This window comes from Molossus molossus, unplaced genomic scaffold (assembly GCF_014108415.1).
Source record: "Molossus molossus isolate mMolMol1 unplaced genomic scaffold, mMolMol1.p scaffold_m16_p_3, whole genome shotgun sequence".
NCBI classification, from domain to species: domain Eukaryota; kingdom Metazoa; phylum Chordata; class Mammalia; order Chiroptera; family Molossidae; genus Molossus; species Molossus molossus.
Genome location: NW_023425366.1, coordinates 72,823,206 through 72,846,679, shown reverse-complemented (window position 1 = coordinate 72,846,679; position 23,474 = coordinate 72,823,206). Strand labels below are relative to the sequence as shown.

Genomic DNA, 23,474 nt, shown 5'->3' with positions numbered 1-23,474 from the left:
AGGTTTTCTGTCCAAAAGTAATATGTGAAAGTAGTTTCTCTTCTGTGTCTTTCACCACTACTGTTTAGCAAAGAAGGATTAAAAATGACTACTACATATAACTTATCTTACACTTAGTATGGATGGACCCAGGTGCCATGAGGTGGCTCAAATTTATGATAAACACAGGATGTGAACAATGAAAGAAACTATTTTTGCAGCTGCTGGCCTCAAGTCCAGCGCTATTTGTCACGATAATATACTGTGCCTTTCCTAGGAAACCATGTAGGGCTTACCTGCCAGATTCATCGGCTGAGTCTTGTGACTCCTATGGCTTAATGCCAGATCAGTGAACGAGTGTTATTCAAAACTCAGGGTTGCTAGATCTCGCATTTGGGTCTCTAGTGGCCCAGCCATTACCCTTCAGCTTCAAAAGAAACCCAGGCTCATTCACAGAGGAGTTAACTAATGGAATTTTTGCAATCCCAAATCAGTTTTGTTTAATTAACTTCATCTGACGTGAGCGTCTCACTAAAAATATTAAACTGAGAATAGTGTCACTTTATACGGCTCACACCTGCACCTCAGAGTTTTGAATGTTTGAGTTGGCGAAACATCTCTTTCTAATCTGATTTTCCCTCATTACCTATCTTGAGGCATCTTAATATCCTTGGGGAAAACTGCATCCACCCAATTGGGTCAAAATGTCATGGTCTCTACTGACATTCACCAGTGTACTTAGAGTTGTCAGTGAAAATATAATTTGTCAATTTCATATTGATAGAATCAGCCATGCATTTTGTAATCCTTCTGTGGTGAGCAGAATAATGCTCCCCAAAGATGTTGGTGCCCTAATTCTCAGAACCCGTGAACATGTTTCTTTACATGACAGAAAAAACTTTGCATATATGATTAAAAGTTAAAGACCTCAAAATGGTAAGACTATTCTGAGTTATCCAGACGGACCCAGTCTAATCATCCAAGTTCTTTGATGGGGAGAACCTTCCCCAGCTGTGCAGAATCAGAGCGATAGCTGTATAAGGATTTGGTCTGCATTCCTAGCTGTGAAGATTAAGGAGGGTGGCCACGAGCCAAGGAATGCAGGTGGCCCATAAAAGCTGGAAAAGACAAGAAAATTGATTCTCCCCTAGGGCCTCTGGAAAGAAATATTACCCTGCTGACATCTTGATTCTGTAGTCCACGGGGACTTGTGTCAGGCTTCTAACCAACAGAGCTATAAGATAATAAATGTGTATTCTTTAAACAACCAGGTTTGCAAGTCATTTGTTACAGCAACAAAAGAAAACTAATACACTTTCCTAGCTATTATATTGTTTTAATCACTTCTCTTGTAGGGGAAAAGTTGCCTAAGAAAAAAGTACTCAATTCCAACCAGGGAGCGAACTGCCATGCAAATGAAAAACCCGCCTGTAAGTGTGGGTGTCCAGGTCCCAGCCCTGGCTCTGCTATTAAATGAACATAGGAACTGGGCGAAACACATAATCAATTCCTCACAGCTTGAGTTTCAGTCCTCTCATTGGACACAATGTTTATTTCCAGATCCACATTCCCCATACGGCTTCCTCTAATTCTTCTGGATGCTGGTTTGTTTTAACTTATCTTCTGCACAGAGCCAAAATGATCCTCTTTTCTGCCATATTTCACCGTCTCTGCTTTACCAAGTCTACAGACCTGGCATTTTCATATTTCAGCAGGAATAAGTTTAAATATCTGTAAAACTTAAAACATTCTTATTATGTTATAAAAATAAAATGAATACTCTGCTAAACCAATTTTTAAAACCACCCTGCCTAAAAGTGCTTGGAAACACTTCCTGACTGAAGCATGAAGAAAACTGTAATCTTTATAGAGCACTCTATATAAACTGCTACTTGTATCGGTTAAATCGGCAGGAGAATATTTTCATGGGTATCTCAAGGGTTCAAAGCTGCATAAGTATTATTTTTTTATTGCAGAGTTAGCTGTTCAGTAGATTAAATTATATCACCCAAAACATTAATACAACAAAGAGCAAAGCCCTGATATAACAGATCCTGAAATATAATAGTCTTCTTTTCAACATAAGCATTATGAAAGTGTTTCAATAAAAGGGCTTTTTAAAAGTATGGAAACAGTTTACTATATAGATTCAATTTCTTTAATACTTAACCTGCCATAACCTACATTAGGTAGTATCAAAATTATCTCTACTTTTTAGAAAAAATTTAATAGCATTTAACCAGCAAATTTTCAAATACAAAAACAGGATTAAGTAAGAATATAGAAAAGAAATTAAAAGTCAAAGCATTTTAGCATATTTTCAGGGTAGAAAGGAATTCACTAAATAACCGTTTATGATAGTTAAGATAAGACAGCTATCTTCACAATCAAGCAACTAAACTTAAAATTTTTAACCTATTTTTACACTCTCACAACTGTATTTCTCACTAATTCTTCATAGCGAGGGGAATGAAGACTATCAGCAGTCCACTAATACAATCTCACACAAAAGCAAAGCAAAGTTAGACAACAGGGTATATTCCAGGAGACTCCAAAAATACACAAAACAAAATGTCAATTTTAATCAACATCTCTCTAGAAATGAACAGTCTAAACTATTTACCAACATCTCAAAAAAGCCATCTGTCTACCTCCTACACAGAATAAAGGTCAGCTACCTAAAGACATGGGAGAGTTCCCCACCCTGTCCACTCCATTCTCATTCTTTTTCTCTTGCAAAGATATTCATTAATTAATTGGAAACTGCCTTTACCTACCACCTCCATTTAAACACAGTTTTACATTCTTTGCAGGATCTATTGAAACAGTCCCTTGGGAATCAAGGGGAAGAAATAATGCACAACGAACGTTGTCACATGAACAGAACTCTCAGAGTGGAGAGATTCAGAAGTAAGTGGGTAGGAAGAAACCTGTCTTGTGTGTATCATTTATTGTTTATTCCTGAGGCATACTGAGTTAAACAACCGAAACAGAAAACTAACTTTTCAAAGAAAATATTCAGGCATGGCTCTTCTATTTGAATGCTGCAAGTGATTCTACAGTATTCTTTTCATAAAGCTGAACACAGCTGCCTTATCCGTAAGAAGCCTAGCTATGTTCCATAGAACTTTTATGAAGCACTAATTTATTTATCACAAAATAGAAGGATTATTTTTACTATCAAACTGTGAGAATTTTTTACAAACATAAAAGTATGAAATAAGTATGCAATAATGGTTATCAATATACTTGCGACTTCATATATTGCCCCATAACTCTTTGTCCTACAATGTAAGTTTTTATTTCTCTAACATAAAAATTATCAGCCTAACTTGCCCCTTTTTTCTAATAATGTCCTCTAATATCATCTTAGACCTTTCAAATATCAATATTGTTTCAGCTGGATAAAACATATAAAGTATCAACAAAAACATATAAAGTATCAACAAAAACCACACAATTCACACACTTGAAATATAGCCCCATTTGCACTGTGACACCTGTCAAAATACTTTTTATATCATTCAAATAGTTTGAAATTAAAAGCTCTACTGTGTTCGCTATTGCTGCTAACCAGGGAGAGTAGGAGGCGTTACATTGTGCATTCACAGTTATTTTTATGTCTGTCCCACGTGCGCACGTGCACACGCACACACACATGCACACACACTAAGTACAAACTGTGTCTGTTCTAAAAAATTGACTTGAAATGCTCCAATACACTATGATTTCAGGAAATAGTAATATGTCTTAGAAAGCACGAAACCATTCATACACCTAAAACAGAATAATAGAGGCATTTACTAATTCTCTGATTTGCAAAAGAAGGCACTTACCTTCCATTTCTAGAGACCTCTGAAATCGCACTGAAAACCCAGCAACGAGAGAGGGGCTTTATTGCAGGGTGAATCATCCCCACGTAGATGCTCTGAACAACCCCTGTATGCATACTGACATCATCAGGAGAGACTTGGAGGCAGAGGATACTATGGTAACCAAGCAATGTGCTGGGAGACAGAAGCCTTTAATTGCTTTAACAACTTCCTGGGGCTGGAGCTACCAGGCTTGGATTTGCTAAATAGGAAATGAAGGTTGTCACAGAGCGGTGAGTATGATACAGAGCAGGGGGACTCAATGAATTCTGAATCTATTCATTGTGATTAGACTTTTTAATGACAAATGTTATTACATGAATCCATTAGCAATATTCCTCTCATAGCTGAAGCTCTGACGAAGTCACAGGTCAATAAATAATGCTCACAGGTAGCAATAGTATAAGTATCCTAGATGGTTTTCTCATTTAACACACATTAATACTGTTGTATTAAAAACATCCTTTTCCTTAAGGGTGAATACTTGATTCCCTCTGAAAAGAAAGCTCACATCTGTGCCTTTGGAGGTCAGCATACAGATAACAATGAAAACTGATTTCTCTCTATTTACTTCTCCAGAAGGCGGCAGCCACCCGGTCCATTTATCTCCAAGCTCCAGGAAAGCCTTGCCAATACATCACTTATCCAGAAAACACCTCCAGCAAAAAGCCTAATTATGACACCCAGATAAAATCAGAAGAAATCTGCCATCTTCCTGCTACACAGACTTCTTGGTTAAGTCTCTTCTCTCACAGGCAGAATTATTTCTACTTCTAACAACCCCCAAAGCTACATACAATTTAAATCTTCCCTTTGAACTATTTGTCCTGCCCTGTATCTGTCACCCACATTCATGGAATTACAACCCCCTCTCAAAAATACCACGTTTAAAGTGTTTAAATAACCACGTTTCAACATCAAACTGAGTCTATGATGATACAGACGGTAACACTTTAATAAGTATATAATTTATCATCTGTACTATGGAAACTATTGTTTTCTTCTCCATGAATATTGGATTGACATGTTTTGAAACAATACCATGGTCTAATTTTTCTACTGCAAATACTGTAATTGTAAAGATACACAGTAACTTGGCAGACCCTCTCTGAGACCGTCATGACAACAGAAACGAAGGCTGTCATTCTGCACTATATACTTAGATCTAGGCTATTTCAAAGACACTATTATTATCTCTACTTCAATTTAGATGAAGCTAGTCCTGCTTCTAATGTTTCCCTTGTGAGGAAAAAAAAGCATATAAATGAATCGCAATAATACTGCTTACAAAAAGAGTAAAGAGTAAAATGGAATAAAACAGCCAGATAAAATCTGGAAAACTACACAGAATTTAAACCTATTTGACAATTAGAACTTTTCACTATGGTAGAGATCAGAGAGAATTCTGAAAGAATAGTAAAGTCTGCCCTCACGAAAACCACAATAATTTGGTTTCCCTTACCTTAGGTAAAGTGAAAAAGCTTTACAATAAAAATGTAATTACTCCTATCCTTTCCCTTGATCTTCCTGAGACCCTGAGTTTAAGAATCAAAACATGCAACTATTATCCTGATGTAAGTGAAAAATAATATATATGCAAAATTCGCCCTGATGCAAGTGAAAATAGTGTCTATGTACACACACATACATCCTATATATGATTCAAATTTTAAAATAAATATATTTGTTTATTTAAATATGTATTGAAAAATGTCTAAAAGATACACACCTAACTGCTCGGGGTGTTTACCCTGGCTATTTCAAGCACATATTGAGAGCCCTCCAATTTTTATGTTGTATACTTTTAAACTTGTAAAAGTATTTTTTAAGCATGGACATGAATTGCTATTTAATTTGTAAAATGGAAATTCATCTCAGTGTGTTCTCAATTTGCAATCTTGGTTCACCTGCTCTCAGAGAAGATCAATGACTCGTTCAGGGGACCAGATCCTAACATACTAGCCAGACTAGGTTGTTTCAAACACCTTACTAGGGAGATGATCCACCTGTCTGAACAGAATTCAGATAGGTAAAGCAAATAAAGGTTATCTGTATAACACACACACACAAAAGACAGCAGGTTTATTGACTTTTCCAGAGATGTGACAGTCATAAAGAAATAGTCCAACAGTAAAGCTGGTTTGTTAGATTTTCTTTTCAAGGTACTCTTTTAAAAAGAACCTATCCAAAAACAAGACCAAACCAGAAGTCTGACCACTACAAAGGCTGAAGGGAATAGGAAAGACCCCCAGCAGAAAAGAAACCAAGTGTCAGTGAGACAAATAGCTCAGGTGGCCAGATTCAGTGCCCAGTGAGAGATGCCTGCTTTAGGAAACAAGGGGCATCATTTCCCCGATCTCCATGTCCCAATTCCAGGCTTCATTTAGTTTTATTCTCCTCTTAATCCACAAAAACAGCTCGCTGTGTCATGTTCTCGTCTGTGTTCTATTTCCTCTTGACACTCCATTCCATTTTCTGATCAATGCAACCTCACCACCTTCTCAGAAATCATAAACCCTTTCTTAAATTGATAACTTCATATAAAAATCACCACCCCCTTTCCTGGGACTCCCAAGGATCGCACAGAGAGGCTCTGCGAAGCACACACCCGCACCAGGGCACTCAGAGCACGGAGCCCAGCGACTGCACCAGCTCCACCAAGCCCTGACCTATTTTTCCTGGGCAAATGCATGCCCCCTTTTATCTGTCCAACACTTCAGAAAATCTACTTCTTATTTCCCGGTGGATCCCAAGGCTTCGCAGACATCCAAACAATGTTAAAACTTCTCAAACTGAAAGAAAAACAAAAGCTAGAAGGTAGAAATACTCTTTTTTGCTTGGGGGGGGGGGGGGACGGGCAGAGAAATGTAGCACATTTCCCAAAAGAAATAACCCCTTGACTGACAAAGTGTCATAAATCTCATCAATGTCCATGCAACCACCATCCTCAATGCTTAAATTGAACCTTGGGGTTCAACAAGGCCCTGAGCTTAACTTGTTCCTTTAAAGTCAAATCATGTTGGCAACTGCCAGTCGAAGCGAACGGGGACTACAGTGCCACCTCTGAGGGGATATTTGGCCGGGAGTTCGAAACCTTGCCTAGTCAGCTACAGCAGCCAGGCCACATCACTTTTCAGATGATAAGGCAAAACAGGCTTCATCCTAAACTAGCTTTGCCTCAAAATTTATGCTGAACTTCCTCCTAGCCCTCCTAGATGAGCAACATTCTTGGCTCCTCTGGCCTTGATACAACACTTTTCCTAATTCCAAGTAAGCATATTATAAGTACTGGGAAAAAAACAAACAGTGGTGTATGGGATTTTATGATCAGCATTTTGAGTTTAAATTTGTTAAGTAAAACAAATGCATACTGATTTAATGAAAAAGTATCACGGAACTTCCAGTGGCAAAAAGTTCCAACTGTCCATCACCCTGACTGTCCAAATCCAGTCAGTGGCCACATTCCATTGATCTATCTCCTCTCTGTTCTAGTCCCGCAGGTTCCCCTCCAGCTTAGATCTTCTCTAACAGTCATCCCATAATGCTCTGGTCTCCCCGGCTTCAGTGCCTCACTCCTTCAATCATTCTGTGTATCCCTCCGTCCTCGATGAGGCTTCATTACCACTGCCTTACCAGGTTACCACAAAACCCCCAAATCCTAAAAGGCTCCCATTCAGTGGGTCACTGAATTAAGCACAGATTTCACAGCTTCAACATAAGCCCATCTTTGTCAAACTTAACCTCTGGGCACCTTGGGCTACAGCCAATGAGACCATCTGATTCACTAATGTGTCTCTGTATTTCCCCCCCTGGGCCTCTGCTCTGACTGCTTCCTCCTCCTGTAATCCACAGAGCCCTACCCGTTCCTCCCACCACACTCCTTCTGTCTCCTCCCCACCCACCTGAACCCTACCAGTTCTTCAAGACCCGTCTCCTCCATCAGGAACAGGTTCCTCCCCAGAAATTCCGTGTTCTCTACCTTACAAAAGGAATTTAAAACATTCTATTGCCTACTTAATATCATGCATCTTATTTTCCTACTCATTTTAATTTTCTGAGAAGTAGAGACAGAAGTCTTTATTTGCCTCTCATTCTCCATAGAACACCAAGCCTTAGATTTGGCATTCACTCAATAAATACTTATTGAATAAATGAACAAAAATGTTATGTCCTAATTATTTTCATTTTCCAACATACTTAAGATTAAATTATTTCACTTAATCTTTGAAACAACCTAATGTGGTAGGATAAAGGAGAAATTGGAATTTCACTTTTTGAAATGAAAATAAACAGAGGCTCAATGTAATGCTGTGAATTCTCTTGTGTGACATAGCTTCTAGGTCCCCTGATTCCCCAATACATTCCACACCTGGACATTTATTGCTTCTAATGGCAGCCAGACAGGAGGTGTTCTCATATTCCCTTACAGTGAATTCACTGTATCCGAAGAAGTCAGGCCAAAGGGCCTTAATTTTTCTCTCTTACTAATGACCCATGGCATACTCATTCACCACAAGATTCTCAAGTCAACAGACAAGGCCTGGGAGGAACACCTCTTGTTACCCTTTTCTCTTCCCTATATGTAGCTAATGGTACCCTAGAGAGGCTGCTTCCTCTACTCCATCCTACCCTCTCAGAGTAACCAACACTCTGGGCAAATCTTGACTTTTCTAAACATCCGTTCCTAATGTTACAAAAGAGAAGAATAATACCTCATAGTGTAGTCATGAAGACAAAGATAATGCATAAAGTACTGGCACATCACAAGCCTTAAAACAGTAGTTATTAAAATTAATGATAATGAACAAAACCACAGACAATGGGATTACCCACCTTCTCTAAAGGCTTCATTTGTATTATGGAAAAGTGCTGTAATTGGGTAATGAAGAAACAGAAGTTGGCCAAGTAAGGGCCTTTAAGAGTTTGAATAATCAAGTACTAATGGGGGACTCAGGTATTTTTGTCTTTTTAAAATGAGGGTGTTGGTCCTTTCCAGTCTAACACTTCTATGTGTTACGAAGCATTCTGTAGCAATTTCCTAAATTTCTCCCACACACATATCTGCCCTCTTCACACCCAGCAGAGTGCCCCAGTGTGTGGGTACTTTACTCCGTTCAGACTGCAAAAGACTGAAATTATTCAAAGTTTTATCCTTAAAGAATTTTAATTTTGCTCTCATTTAAGAATCCAGGGCTAGATCTTTATATTACTCTGAACTCACCTACAAGTCAATTAACTTTAATGTTTTCCCCAAACTAAACATGGATTATAAAGCCTTCAATGTTTTTAATCTAAAAGTCAAAGGTATTACAGATGATGGCTTACTCTAATACCAAAAACTTATTTCAACATTTCATGATTCTAATTTTGATTACAATTCCCAGAGGAAGTGCTGGATTAAGTTCTAATATACTTTTCTAAAGAAGCCAGTTTTAGATAAATTCCCATTTTAGTCTCTCAATTAGTCGAACTTTAAAATACCTTTTCCCTAGGACACAAAGAGAGAACTTGGAGTGAAATGTAGAGCATGTGTGTGAATCTCAGCATAGATAGTTTTCATGAAATAAAAGGAAGCCTAGGAGGGCTGCAAGACGTTGCCTGCAGCCCAAGAAGACCAGCAGAGCTGAAAGGGTCTGACAGCAGGATGTGGGCTATAATGCTCCTGAATGAAATCCTTTTGTGCAAGGGCATTGCAAAGGGCATCCAGGCAGGACAGTGTGTGTTTGGATTTAAATTAATCAAGTCAGTTCCACAATGCGAAGATTCCTCCTGTTGAACTGGTTAAGGCAGGTTTAGGAGCAGTTCCCAAATGATGTCAATAGCTTCTAAAAGGTCAAATGCAGCGAAGTGCACCACGTCTCCTGGAGTAAGAAGTACCAATAACTTCTTCCGCTATAATCTCCTGGGTGTGACTTATTACGCAGTGGATTATCCCATTTTAATCAACTGCCCTGGTTTTCTTCTTTTCATGTGCCCCCAAAAGTTAAAACATATTTATAACATTTTAATGATATACATGGCAAGACTGTTTTATTCTACAGTAGGTCTGTCTAAAACCAACATAAATGGCCCAGATGCAGCACCAAGTAACACGTTTTTGCACTAGGGGTGGGGGATGAGACAGAAAGGATGAAGGTGGAACTATTCTAACCAACTGGGGCCAAGCACAACCAAAGCATTATCTGTGTTATTAACAAAAACTCATAAAAAGAAAACTACAGCTATAATAAATGGCAATGTCAAGTAATCAATCCTCAGAAAACAGCATGTATATAAAAAAGAACCCAAGCCAGGTGGAAAATTCCATCTGGGATCAAAACCGTGAATTCTAGGCCTTTGGGAGCTTCTTTATAATCCAGTGTTTGTTTTTCCCAAGCAGTAGGGGATTGAATGCATTCTTATAAAATACTAGCCGTGGGTGTCTTGGGCACTGAGCCAAAAGGAAAAAGGAAGGGACATAAGCCAAGTGTACTAGAGTATAAAGTAATCAGGACCAGCTCCTGTCTGACAATGCTGGAGAAACAATAACTGTCAGCTCGGGACTCAAAGGAAACTCCAAGCACCCAACACAGCCCCCACCCTCCTAGTAACCTCCCTGCCCTCCGACTGCAGTGTTGCACAGGTTTTCAGAGCACAGCTCTGGGTCTCCATCCCAGCTCTGCCACCTCCAATCCCTGTGATCTTGGGCAAGGTATTACGCCTCCCCGGGCCTCACTTTTGTCACCTATAAAATTATGGAAATAATAAGCATACCTCTGACGGTTGTTGAGCCAGGCACCGTTTCAGGTATGTGGAGTATAGAGTCGAACAAGACATACAAGTCCACTGCTCTCAGGGAGCTTGCATTCTGGGTTGGGAGATAAAACAGTAAACAAATAAATAACATTATTTCATATATATGGAAAAGGATGCTGAAGAAACACATCATAGGATGATGAGATAAGAAACTGACTAGATAGGAGAACGACTTAACACAGGTATCAGAGAGAAACCTCGTTCTCAGAAGAAATGACATTTGAATAGGGAGAAGCAACATGCATAAAATAAAAGGACAGAGCCTTCCAGGCATAGAGATCAGCAAGAACAAAAGTCCAAGACAGATATGAACCTAGAATGCTCAAGGAACATAAAGAAACCCAGTGCAGGGGGAGGAGAGCAGTGAACAGTGAGCAGTAAATGTAAACATCTATTAGACAACTCAGTGAGGGAACCAAACAATAAAGTCATGAATGGAGCCTGGGTTAGAGGATGAAACTGAAATATAAATTCAGGGATGATCTACTTAACACAAATCTCTGTACAGCACCCAGCACTGTGCCTGAACATTATGATGATTGATAACCAATCTCTCCAGTCCCTCTTTTACAAGAAACTGAGTAGATATTTGCATTAGGGAGACTCAGCAAAAAAGAAAGAGAGAAGATAGGTAGACTTGGACTAGCTTAGGGAGAACAAATACGCTTCACATTGCCAACTCTATAAAATAGTAGGAACTTTCTGGGGTTCTGTGTTGAGCAGGATTCCGAGGCTAAATATGAGTCTCTGTAACAATGTGTTCCATTATATATAAATGGTGACAGATTTCCAAGGCTCTGGATTTGGCAGTTTCTGTTCACTATAAATTCCATTTAATTTTTTTCATATTTGGTAATTATTTCTCATAATAATAATATGAAGTAGATACCATTACTATCGCTACTTTATAATTAAGAAATCAGGCTCACGAAAAAGCCTTCGACAAAATCCAGCATCCATTTCTGATAAAAACGCTCAGCACTGTGGGAATAGAGGGATCATATCTAGACATAATAAAGGCCATATATGAAAGACCTACAGCCAACGTCATACTCAATGGGCAAAAACTAAAAGCATTTCCCTTAAGAACAGGAACAAGGCAAGGATGCCCACTTTCGCCACTCTTATTTAACATAGTACTGGAAGTCTTAGCCACAGCAATCAGACAGGAAGAAAAAATAAAAGGGATCCAAATTGAAAAGGAGGAGTGAAACTATCATTATTTGCAGATGACATGATACTATACGTAGAAAACCCCAAAGACTCCATCAAAAATTTACTAGATTTAATAAATGAATTTGGCAAAGTAGCAGGATACAAAATTAACGTCAAGAAATCGATGGCATTCTTATACACCAAGGATGAACTCACAGAAAGAGAAACTAAGAAAACAATCCCATTTACCATTGCGGCAAAAAAAATTAAGATACCTAGGAATAAACTTAACCAAAGAAATAAAGGACCTATTCGTAGAAAACTACAGGTCATTGAAAAAAGAAATAGAGGAAGATATAAAAAAGTGGAAGAACATACCCTATTCGTGGATTGGGAGAATTAACATCATTAAAATGTCCATATTACCCAAAGCAATCTATAGATTCAACGCAATCCCCATCAACATACCAACGGCATACTTCACAGAATTAGAACAATTACTTCAAAAGTTCATATGGAACCAAAAAAGACCTCGAATAGCCACAGCAATCTTGAAAAGGAAGAACAAAGTTGGAGGGATCACATTTCCAGATTTCAGCTTATACTACAAAGCGACTGTAATCAAAACAGCCTGGTACTGACACAAGAACAGGCATATAGACCAGTGGAACAGAACAGAGAACCCAGAAATGGACCCAAGGCAATATGCTCAATTAATATTTGACAAAGGTGGCAAGAGCATACAGTGGAGTAAGGACAGCCTCTTTAATAAATGGTGCTGGGAAAATTGGACAGCTACAGGCAGAAAAATGAAACTAGACCATCAACTTACACCCTATACAAGAATAAACTCAAAATGGATAAAAGACTTAAATGTGACTCATGAATCCATAAAAATTCTAGAAGAAACTGTAGGCAACAAAATTTCAGACATCATATGCAGCAGAATTTTCACTGATACATCACCTAAGGCAATAGAAACAAAGGAGAAAATGAACACATGGGACTACATCAAACTCAAAAGTTTCTGCACAGCGAAAGATACAGTCATCAAAACGAAAAGGCTACCCACTGTATGGGAGAGCATAATTGCCAATGATATATCAGATAAGGGGCTAATTTCCAATATATATAGAGTCCTCATACAACTCCACAAAAGGAAGACAAAGAACCCAATTAAAAAATGGGCAGAGGAACTAAATAGATACCTCTTCAAATAGGACATACAAATGGCTAAGAGACATATGAAGAAATGCTCATCATCACTAATCATCAGAGAGATGCAAATTTAAACAACAATGAGGTATCACATCACACCTGTCAGAATGGCCGCCATCAACAAATCATCAAACAACAAGTGTTGGCGAGGGTGGGGAGAAAAGGGGACTCTAGTACACTGCTGGTGGGAATGCAGACTGGTGCAGCCACTATTGAAAACAATATGGTGTTACCTCAAAAAATTAAAAATTGAACTTCCATTTGACCCAGTGATCCCACTTCTAGGAATGTACCCTAAGAAGCCTGAAACACCAATCAGAAAGAATATATGTACCCCCATGTTTGTAGCAGCACTATGTACAATAGCTAAGATCTGGAAACAGCCCAAGTGTCCATCAGTAGACGAATGGATAAAAAAGCAGTGGTACATATACACAATGGAGTACTACGCAGCTGTAAGAAAGAAAGATCTCTTATCCTTTGAGACTACATGGAGGGACCTGGAAAGTATCATCCTAAGTGAAACAAGCCAAACAGAGAAACACAAGTATCATATGATCTCACTTATTTCTGGAATATAATGAACATAACAGTCTGAGGAATGGGGTAGTCCCAGAGACGTGGAAGTGGGGTACAGACTGACAATCCCCAGAAGAGGGGGTGGTGGGGGAGAGATAAACCACAGAACTTATATGCATGTATGCATGAAGAGTGGACATGGACAACAAAGCTGGGGACAGGGCAGGGAGGGAGAGGGAGGGGGAAATCAGTGGGGGGAAAAGGAGAAATATCTGTAACAAAAATTAATTAATAAAAAATAAATAAATATAAAAAAAGAAATGAAAGTTGAATAAATGAATAAATACAAAAAAAGAAAAAAGAAAAAAATCAGGCTCAGAGAGAATTATTTACTTGCCCAAAGTGAACAGCCTTCAAACAGTTAAAATCTGGTGTCTCTAACTCTTGAGACTATGATCCTACCCACTGTGATATGTACATGTAAATTTGTTAAATTAGCTCCTTATTTGTATTCCCCTAACTGTAATTTAAGGGTCTTTCCAGCTGAGCCTAGTCTGAGCCTAGTATCTGGTTCCAGTGTGGAATGTCTCGTACAATCATAAATCTAATTCTGACATGTTCCTTGGTTTCTAAATTCACATGTTACCCTTTAAAGAAAGCATCTAGGCACAATTCTTTTCTGGTTGATGTTAGTGGGAAACATCCCAGTCCTTAAAATGTCAAATCCTATTTGATCAGGGATTAGGTAATCTTGTTAGCAGGATGACTTAATTTTAGCAACTGTCCAAATTCCATTGTTTTAGCAATCACCTACATATTTTTCATCACCTACTTTATTCTTCAGCTGATAGATTCTCACAGAGCTGCATTTAAAAGCACACACATGCATACTTTCTCAAATTAAGTTACTGCCACTGATGTTATTGTTGCCTCACCCACAAAATAGTAGATTCATATACTTTGACTAAAGAATAGGAATTTTAGGAACTTAGTCCTAGGGGATAGGAATTTTAGGGATTGTAGGGCTGTGAGAAGTAAAAACTCTTGAACAGGTTGCAGACTAACCACAACAGGGGCAAAACAAGCTAAACTATATTTAACCCTGAATTGCCTTGTCTTTTCTCTCCAGGAAAAAAGCATGCCATATACTACACTGATTTGATTCCAGCAAACTAACCAGATTTTGAATTTTTATTAGCAAGAGCCATAGGCAAAAGCAATAACACCATACCTATGAGAGTGGTTAGTTTTATTCATGAACCCATGCTGGGTTAAGAAAAGAAAAATGAAGGAAAAACTAACTTCAAAGCATTGCTGAGAGATAATTAACTCTTTAGCCACAAGTGACAATCACACAGTCCTTTGATGTGTGAGAAGTTTTAGTGCCTAACTATAAAGAAAGGACATCTACAATACAAGTTTAACCATTAAAAAAAAATCCAATGATACACTTCTTTTGCATCTAGAAAACCAGTAATTACATGGGGGAATAAACAAAACTGGAATTCAGCCTCAGAAATTAAGCCTTAAATGCAAAGCACACAAACAATCTCTCTCCCTCATCATACAGTTCACTGGCAAAATGCCAGCTCTAATACGTTCAGTTCAGAAACTATAACTCTTGACATTGTCATTTTTCCAGAGTCGCCCACTCCACAAAGTACTTTGGACATTGATCGAGCTGCATACACAGCTTCATCTCACAAATTCAACAATGCTTAAATTGGAGTGCTTAATACGCAAACTATGTAACACATTACTGCAAAGACTTCAGTTGTATAAATGCTTATGCCAATACTTTCCTTGAAATAAACACTGACAATGATCTAAAATTGCTAACCTTGAAGCCCTGAGCAACCTCTATCATTTATAGAGTGTATGTCATGGACTATTTTCACACAAAAACTGAGAATTATTAGTTAGTATGTATAATTCTTAAAGGCTGTGTGAAAATAGGCCACGAAATATACTGTATATATTTTAAGAGAAAATGGAAATTATTAAGAAGAAAAGTGTGTGAATTAACAATGGTCTAAAACTTAGGAAAGACAGAAGGCTGAAATCATGTACTTTAAATGGCTTTTAACATGTAAATGTGTCAGATATATTATTTGTTAAAATATTTGTATTTACCAATCTGAATATATTTAAATATTATTAAGACCTAAATGCAGAATAATATACTTTTCTCTTCTCTCTCCTACCCACTGACACATCTCTATCAATAACTACTTGGAAAAAATATGCAAGGCAATCTCAAAAAGAATTACTGTGCTTCATTACGCAAGATGAAATGCAATTTAAAAAAAATATTCTGTCTGACATTCAGTTCTGTATGCTGGTACAATAGGTCAAACACCATTAGCCACCTGCTGAAAATACACACTTGAAAATAAAATGTCCTTCAAAATTATTTTGCATACAATATTCTCAAAATGAGTGAGGTTACATTCCAAATGTTTAAAAACATGATGTCTCAAAAAGAAATACACTCACCATGCCAGAAATTCATATATAAACTAGATTTAATGATGGTCATATAATTTAGAACTTTCACATTGGAAAGAAAGCACCGTGTCTACTATGAGAGAAATTAACTCATAAAAGAACCAACTAACAGTACAATGAGGACTATGGGGCGGTGGGGAGGCAGGAGAGAGAAGGAGGGTGTCAAAGAGGAAAAAAGGAGAGACATCTATAGTAAAAAAAAAAAAAAGATTAATAAATTAAGTATTAAAAAAAAAAAGAAAAAACCAACCAGCTCAACACTATATGGATATTATTGTCTCCTTTTCCAATAAAAGTAACAAAGTCAATATGATTCCTAGGATTCTTAGGACAGTCTCTTTTGCCATTCAGTAGTCTTCTGGGGACTAACCCAACAGTGCTTTTGTATTTTTAAGACATTCTACAAGTGTATTCATGTAGAAAAAGCAGAACACCAGCCTCCATGCCATTGCACATAAAGAATCCACAATCCTGTCTTGTTTAACATTCTGACACTTGGCAATGAAGCATATGGCTCTCAGTCCTTACTGCATTAATAGGTTCTACTGGTAATTATCAGATAGTGGTCATTTAGCACTTTGTACAACCAGGTACTAAACTAAGTGCTTGACATGCCTTAATGCATTTAATCTTCATAACAACTTTATGATATAGGCAATAGCCTATTGCCATTTTGTAAGTAAAGAAATCAAGGCACAAAGAGGTTAAATAACTTGCTCAGAGTTATACATTTCGCAGGTGGCTACATTCCAATGAGGGGAAACTTATAGTTTATAGAATGTGAGGTCCCTAACTTGATGGGCAGCCAAGGAAAAGAAAGTGAAGAAGGCAAAAGTACAGAGTCAAATAAAGGATGAAATAGAAAAAGGAGAAGAGGAGTAGGAGGAGGAAGAGAAGGAAGAAGAGGAAGAAGAATAAGGATAAAGGATGAAATAAATAAAAGCTTCCTCTTTCACTATTTTCTCTAATCTTATCAGGCTGACCGTGGTGTGCTTAATAAACAAAAAGAGGTTCACAGAATGGTAACCAGGTTTAAAAGAGCTAAAATGACATCTACTTAAACACTAGGAAGCTCTCATTTTCTTGCCTTACTTAAGGGATGAGAAATTTCTGCTGTGTGGAACTACAACAACCCAATCTCACTGTCCAAGCTCTGAGATGACATCTGGCGAATAAGTACACATTTTGGTACCATGTCAGATTTGTGGGCTGAAGAGGCACAGGTGGGTATATGAGAGTCCCAGACTATTCCTCCATAAACCTGAGTCCAACATGGATGAAGGGCACCCTGGAAGACGACTGCATGAATAGTCAGTGAGGTTCCCAGACTTAGCTCTAGAGGTCCAACTCTGCTGGTGTTGCCCCCATTGACTTGATCCAATCTAAACTTGTATGTAAAAAATCTTAAACTGGCTCCCCAAAGTAAATGCTCAGAGTCCCTTCCAGGGGCCCTAATCAAAAATCTATCATCAGATCATGGGGCAGGTGGGTGGGGGCAGGTGTGAATGCCACTGGGTTGTTGGGTTTTCTTTGATTTTTTAACAAAAAGGCATTGCTCATTTAAATAGAGTATTGCACGCCTCTAAATCTTCAAGTATAAATTAAAATAGCACTTGGTTAATAAAAATATAAATTCAAACAAAATTTTCCTGTCAAAATGGAGATTCTAAAATATTTCAGGAAAAAAATTCACAAAACTCTGTGATAATAAGGTTGGAAAAGATTTTCTTTTCCATGCCCAAAACAAAGAAAATTGAATTCCTGCTTTAACTGGAGACTTGCTGTTTGTTTTATGGATAAAGGCCAAATTATGCATATTTTTGTGACTTCAGTGAAGAATCAAGGTCAATCACCAGATTTTCTCCCACATCAACAACAGAGCAGCAGCACGAAGACGGACATTCCTTATCTTTTCCACCGTGATTTTTAAAATTTGGTTTTTCCTCTCAGAGCAGCAAAGATTTCTTTGTTTGTCAAGAGTAGCCATTAAGAAAATCACTTAGCTAGTAAGCAAGAAAATTAGCTAGCAAGTCTGATGCAAACAGATAATAACAGCGCTAACAGCAATCTGTGCACACAAATTAAGGCCGTGAAGAGTTGCTCTGATAAGTACTTTTAAACTGTGCCTGGTACTCAAAACCTCAGTGTCACCAGTATTAGGGGTCAGAAAACAGTTTTGAAGATTTGTTCTTATCTCACTTGGTTCCCACAAAAAAATCTCAATAATATTTTTTGAGTTTTATCTGAGGATGTGTAGAGAAAGATAGCGGCAGAGAGAGGAATAAGAAAAAGTATCAGGCCAAGGTAACCCATCTCCCTTTCCAAACACTTTTTTGTATCTTCTTTTATTTGTCACTGTTTGAAGTAACCACTAAACACCTGTTCAATTTTGAGAAAAGCCTCATGACCTCAGTAAACAACACAATGGAAATAGGACTTCTGAATCTCATGATGCCAGAGACAGAGACAGAGAGAGAGAAACATCGATTTGCTGTCCACTTATTTGCGTTCTTTGGTTGATTCTTGTATATGCCTGACCTGTGAGATAAGAACAAACTGCAACCTTGAAGTGTCGGGACGACGCTCTAACCACCTGAGCTACCCGGCCACGGCGGATGATGCCAGATTCTGAAGCACACAGTTATCAAGCAAAAAATTAATATCAGAATTTTCAGTTACATTTTATATGTTCAATACAGATTTTTACAGATGTTAATCTCATTTATTCACATAATTTTTGACAGGGAATAACAACCAAACTGTAAATTTCACTAAATTTCATATTTAATCAGTGTCTTCCATTTCCCACGGAAATTTATTTTTCTTAGAAGACTATATTAAAAAACCATATAGATTAGGAAGAATAAGCTAATTTAATAATACTAACAACTTCTCTCTACTTCTGCCAGTTCATTCCAGAAAAATTCTTTTCACCTGCCAAAATGAATTTTAAAAAATAAAGGAATGTGCATTTAATTTGTTAAGCCATAAGTTCTTAACACAATATATTCAATACATGTTTCACATATTGCTGATTTAAAACTTTTTAATAAATGTAAGAATCTGCTTTAACTTTAATCACTTTACAAAATTGATAAATTAACTCTGTACATAAATCTAGGGCAAAAGTGTTGCTATAATTAACGTATCTAATGTTTTCAAAATCTTTTTAAAAATCTTTTGCTAGTTCAGTTTTGTAAATGAGAAAGGATATTACTATATCACTGTTGAGCTTTAAAATAAAACTAGTACTTTCCATACATAATATACTTAAACTACTGAACTTAACCAACAGCTGTTCTAATTAAAGATTTTCCAATATTTCAAAACTTAAAAATTTTCCATTTGTAAGAGTTTTGATTTAAACATTAAAATCAGAATCTCATGATGCCAGAGAGAGAGAGTCCCTTTGACCTTAATTTATATGGCTATTTAAATATGTATCTAATTGTTTCTCCCAGGAATTTTAAAAGCAAAGGATCAGATGTTCAACCAAATATTCATGAATTTAGAGAAGGTATCTCATAATTTTTAAAGGAAAAAAAGGACGAATATATTATTTTGTTGTAGAAAGAAAATAATGTATTCTGCTCCTATAAGGATCTAGACTTCTGATGACAAAGGGGAGAGCTTTAGAGGAAAAACGATATTTCCATCTTACTTGATTAATACTAAACTCTACTTGGCAGTACTCTTAACTTATTTACTACCCAAGATATTTGTGTTATTTTTTCTAAGATAGCTACAGAAAGCACATATCCCGCTCACGCTCAAAGGGGCAGTCAGTGTGAGACTAACATAAGCTTCCACAATCTCGAAGCTCTATTTTGATTTGCAAGAAGAATAAACCAATGGTAATTATGTTACAAATTCTTCACTTGACAAAATTATGGTTTCGTTAATAGGGAGCAACTCTAATATACAGGGGTGGGCCAAAGTAGTTTTACTGTTGTGAGTATACAAAACAGAATTTACTCTTCTATTGTTAATTAATTGTTGTATTAATTTGTATCATAACTGTAAACCTACTTTTGCCCACTCCTGTATTTAGGAGAGATTTCAAATTACAAAAATTAAGCTTGCCATCAACCTTTTGTGTTGGTACACTGTCCCCATTCCAATTCTTCATAATGCCAGTCAGAGGCAAATGGGTGTCTACCTATCATGTTTTTGAAAACGTAAGGAAACTGCACACCAATGTCCCTAATACACACAAAGAGACTTCAACAGTCAATTGTTTGATAAACAGGTAAAGAAAAAGGCTTGTGCAATGCCAAGTGTCTTTTATACAAACACGTTCATCTCCTGGAACTTGATAAGTATTTGTTTTGAAAGTAACCTGATAGTCTTTTCACATGCCCTTTATCACTACTGGATTGGAGAGCAATTGAGGACAATAAACATCTCATATACCTTTAATATTTTCTCAATATTACGATTTTGGCATTATTGTTGTCATTCCCATCCCCTTGAATGTATAATATAAAACCACATATAGCACACATCAATGTTAAGTTTCATATATCGAAAGTTGAATTTCCTAAATTCCATCCATATTGTGTTTAAATATAAATGATAACCCCAAAACAAAATGGCTCTATTTTCCATTCATGGAAAAAACAATTGGACAGTTGCTCAAGTAAGAAACACAACAGTCAATGTAGGATTATCTTCCTCATCAGCATAGGTACAACTTCTCTCAATGTTTGCACATTGCCCCAGTAAAAATGTCAAATGCTTTTGCATTTCAAAAATACTGCAAGCAGACCCAAATGCAAATGTTCATTATAACTATACTACCCCTCAAGAAAGTCCTACCATGTCATAAATAAAACCCGAGAAACAAGCCATCTGAAGTTTCTGGTAGAGCATAAGACCGAATGCTTTACAACTAAATAACAGGGTAAGTTTTTCTCACCTGGCACTGAAGGAAAGGAATTTACCATATCTATCTTGCATTCAGAAACAAACGCAATATAAAGTGAAATAATCTAACTAAAAGGTGTTTTTGTTGTTTAATTCACTTTATTATTTTCCTTGGCAACATTTGGCAAAATGTTGAAAAGAGAAAAATCCATTGGAGAAAAAGTACAGCAAGTCCTTGAATTAAGTCATTTTGTTAAAATGTTGATAAGAAAAAAAAATAATTGCTTCCCGGCTGGGGCCACTGTCTGTGAAAAATGCATGCATGTTCTCTTCATGTCTGCATGGGTTTTTCGCTGGGTCCTCTGGTTCCTTCCCACATCAGAGACATGAACACTAGGTATTTGGTGTATCAACACTGTCCCAGTCTGAGTGAGCGTGGGCGTGGCTGACTGTAAAGTGTGCCCAGTGATGGAAGGCTGTCCAGGGTGGGTGCCAGCCTTGTGCCCTGAACTGCCGGGATGGGCTCTGGCTACCTGTGACCCTGAATGGGAATATGCAGGTTGAAAAATAATTCTCTTACTTATTTTTACTCATACATTTGTATGTATAGCTCACATTTGTTTCCATGCTTAATATTAGAAGGTTTTGAGGTCTTTACTTAGAAGTTTAGTGATGTTTTTGTGACCAGAAATATGCCATAGGAACTTACTCTTATTTATATAAATTGGCCTATGGCGAAATTGGTTTTGTTAAGTATTGTTTCTCTTAAAGTTGCAGTTTTCAAGATCCATTGACCACAGTTAAGTCAAGACTTACTGTAGTTGCAAAAGAAACAGCACACAACCAGGTTAATATCTTTAACACATAAATCAGTCTTCCAAATGGAAAATAGGAACACATCAGATTAACCATGATATGCAGAAATACATATATTCAACAATCATATAAAAATGCTCAAGTTGCCAATACAAATTAAAATAAATGATTATGATTCTTCATTCTCCAATTGGCTATTAAAAAAAAAATCAAAACCCTAATTCTAGGAGGGGTTAAGGGTGTTCTCATATAGACTGTTATAGAGGTATAAACCTACACAGTCTTTCTGAAGGACAATTGGACACATATGTATCAAATGTTTTTTTAAATGTTCATACCCTTTTATTTAATTTTACTTCTAGGGATTTATTTTAAGAAAATAAATACAGAGAGGCATAAGACTAATCTAAAAATATTTTCATCCCAGAGCCATTTATAAAAGCAAAAAAATCTAAAATCCCAGTAACAGAGGATTGGTACAGGCATAGACATAAAATAAAAGACAATGCAGTTACTTAGAAAGCAGCTGTAAAAAGAATATTTAGTAATATGAGAAAATGTTCACTATTTAATGCTCAGTGGAAAAAAATGCAGGCTGTAAAAGAGAATGATCATTACGATCCTAATTTTATGTATCCCAGTTTTATATCTCTGTTTGCTCGTGTATATGCATATATGGATAGACAGAATAGAAGAATTTCTGACATGCAAACAAATGATATCAGTGTTCATCTCTGAGTGGTAAGAGAATGGCTGGTTTTTAAAATACTGTCATTTTTGTGCTTTTTTTGCATTTGCCAATATTCCATAATGAACAAGTATAATTCAGGAAAAAAATATTTACTCAGAAAAATAAAACTATAACTCCTTATACAGTTGATACCCAATTCCTGATGACTAGAATAACACTGCTCAGAATAATGAAAATAATGTTCCTGAAAGAGGCTGAAATGGACTCTTTGCCCACAGAAATGAAGAGAGTGGCATTACTTTTCCACCTGGCAAAACCAGTCATATGAAGCAGCATTGAGTAACCTAATACTAAACGATTCAATAGGTTTCGCACTCCATCACTTAGATCTAGTCCCAAGTCAATAGTCAGATCACCCTAATGAGAATCAGAGGACTGGGCACATGGACTATTTTCCAGGATAGACCAAAAATTAGGCCACAAAACAAGTTTCAACAAATTTAAGAAGACTGAAATCATATCAAGCATCTTCTCTGATCACAGTGGTATGAAACCAGAAATCAAGAGGAAAACTGAAAAACACACACATACATGGAAGCTAAATAACATACTACTAAACAATAAATGGGTTAAATACAAGATCAAGGAAGAAATTTAAAAAATATCTTGAGACAAATAAAAATGAAAACACAATAACCTCAAATATATGGGACACAATCAAAGAGTTCTAATAGGGAAATGCATAATAATACAGGCCTACCTAGAGAAACAAGAAAAATCTCAAATAAACAATCTAACTCAAACCTAAAGGAACTAGAAAAGAAGGGAAAACAAAGCCCAAAGTGAGTAGAAGAAAGAAAATAATAAAGATCAGAGCAAAAATGGATAAAATAAAGTATAACAAAACAATATAAAAGATCAATGAACCCAAGAGCTGCTTCTTTAAAAGGATAAACAAACTTGATAAACTTTAACTAGACTCATCAAAAAGAGAGGAACCAAATGAATCAGAAATGAGAGAAAAGTGACAATTGACACAACAGAAATACAAAGGA

General features: G+C 36.9%; 1 long non-coding RNA gene across 2 annotated transcripts in view; it reads right to left on the bottom strand.

Annotated features, from left to right (window-relative positions):
• Positions 1-23,474, bottom strand: part of LOC118642505 — a 134,644-nt gene that overhangs the window by 72,339 nt on the left and 38,831 nt on the right. For both annotated transcript variants that reach the window (XR_004961725.1, XR_004961724.1), the window contains exon 2: positions 10,605-10,698. This is a non-coding gene — a long non-coding RNA (uncharacterized LOC118642505). The remainder of the gene's footprint in view (positions 1-10,604; positions 10,699-23,474) is intronic.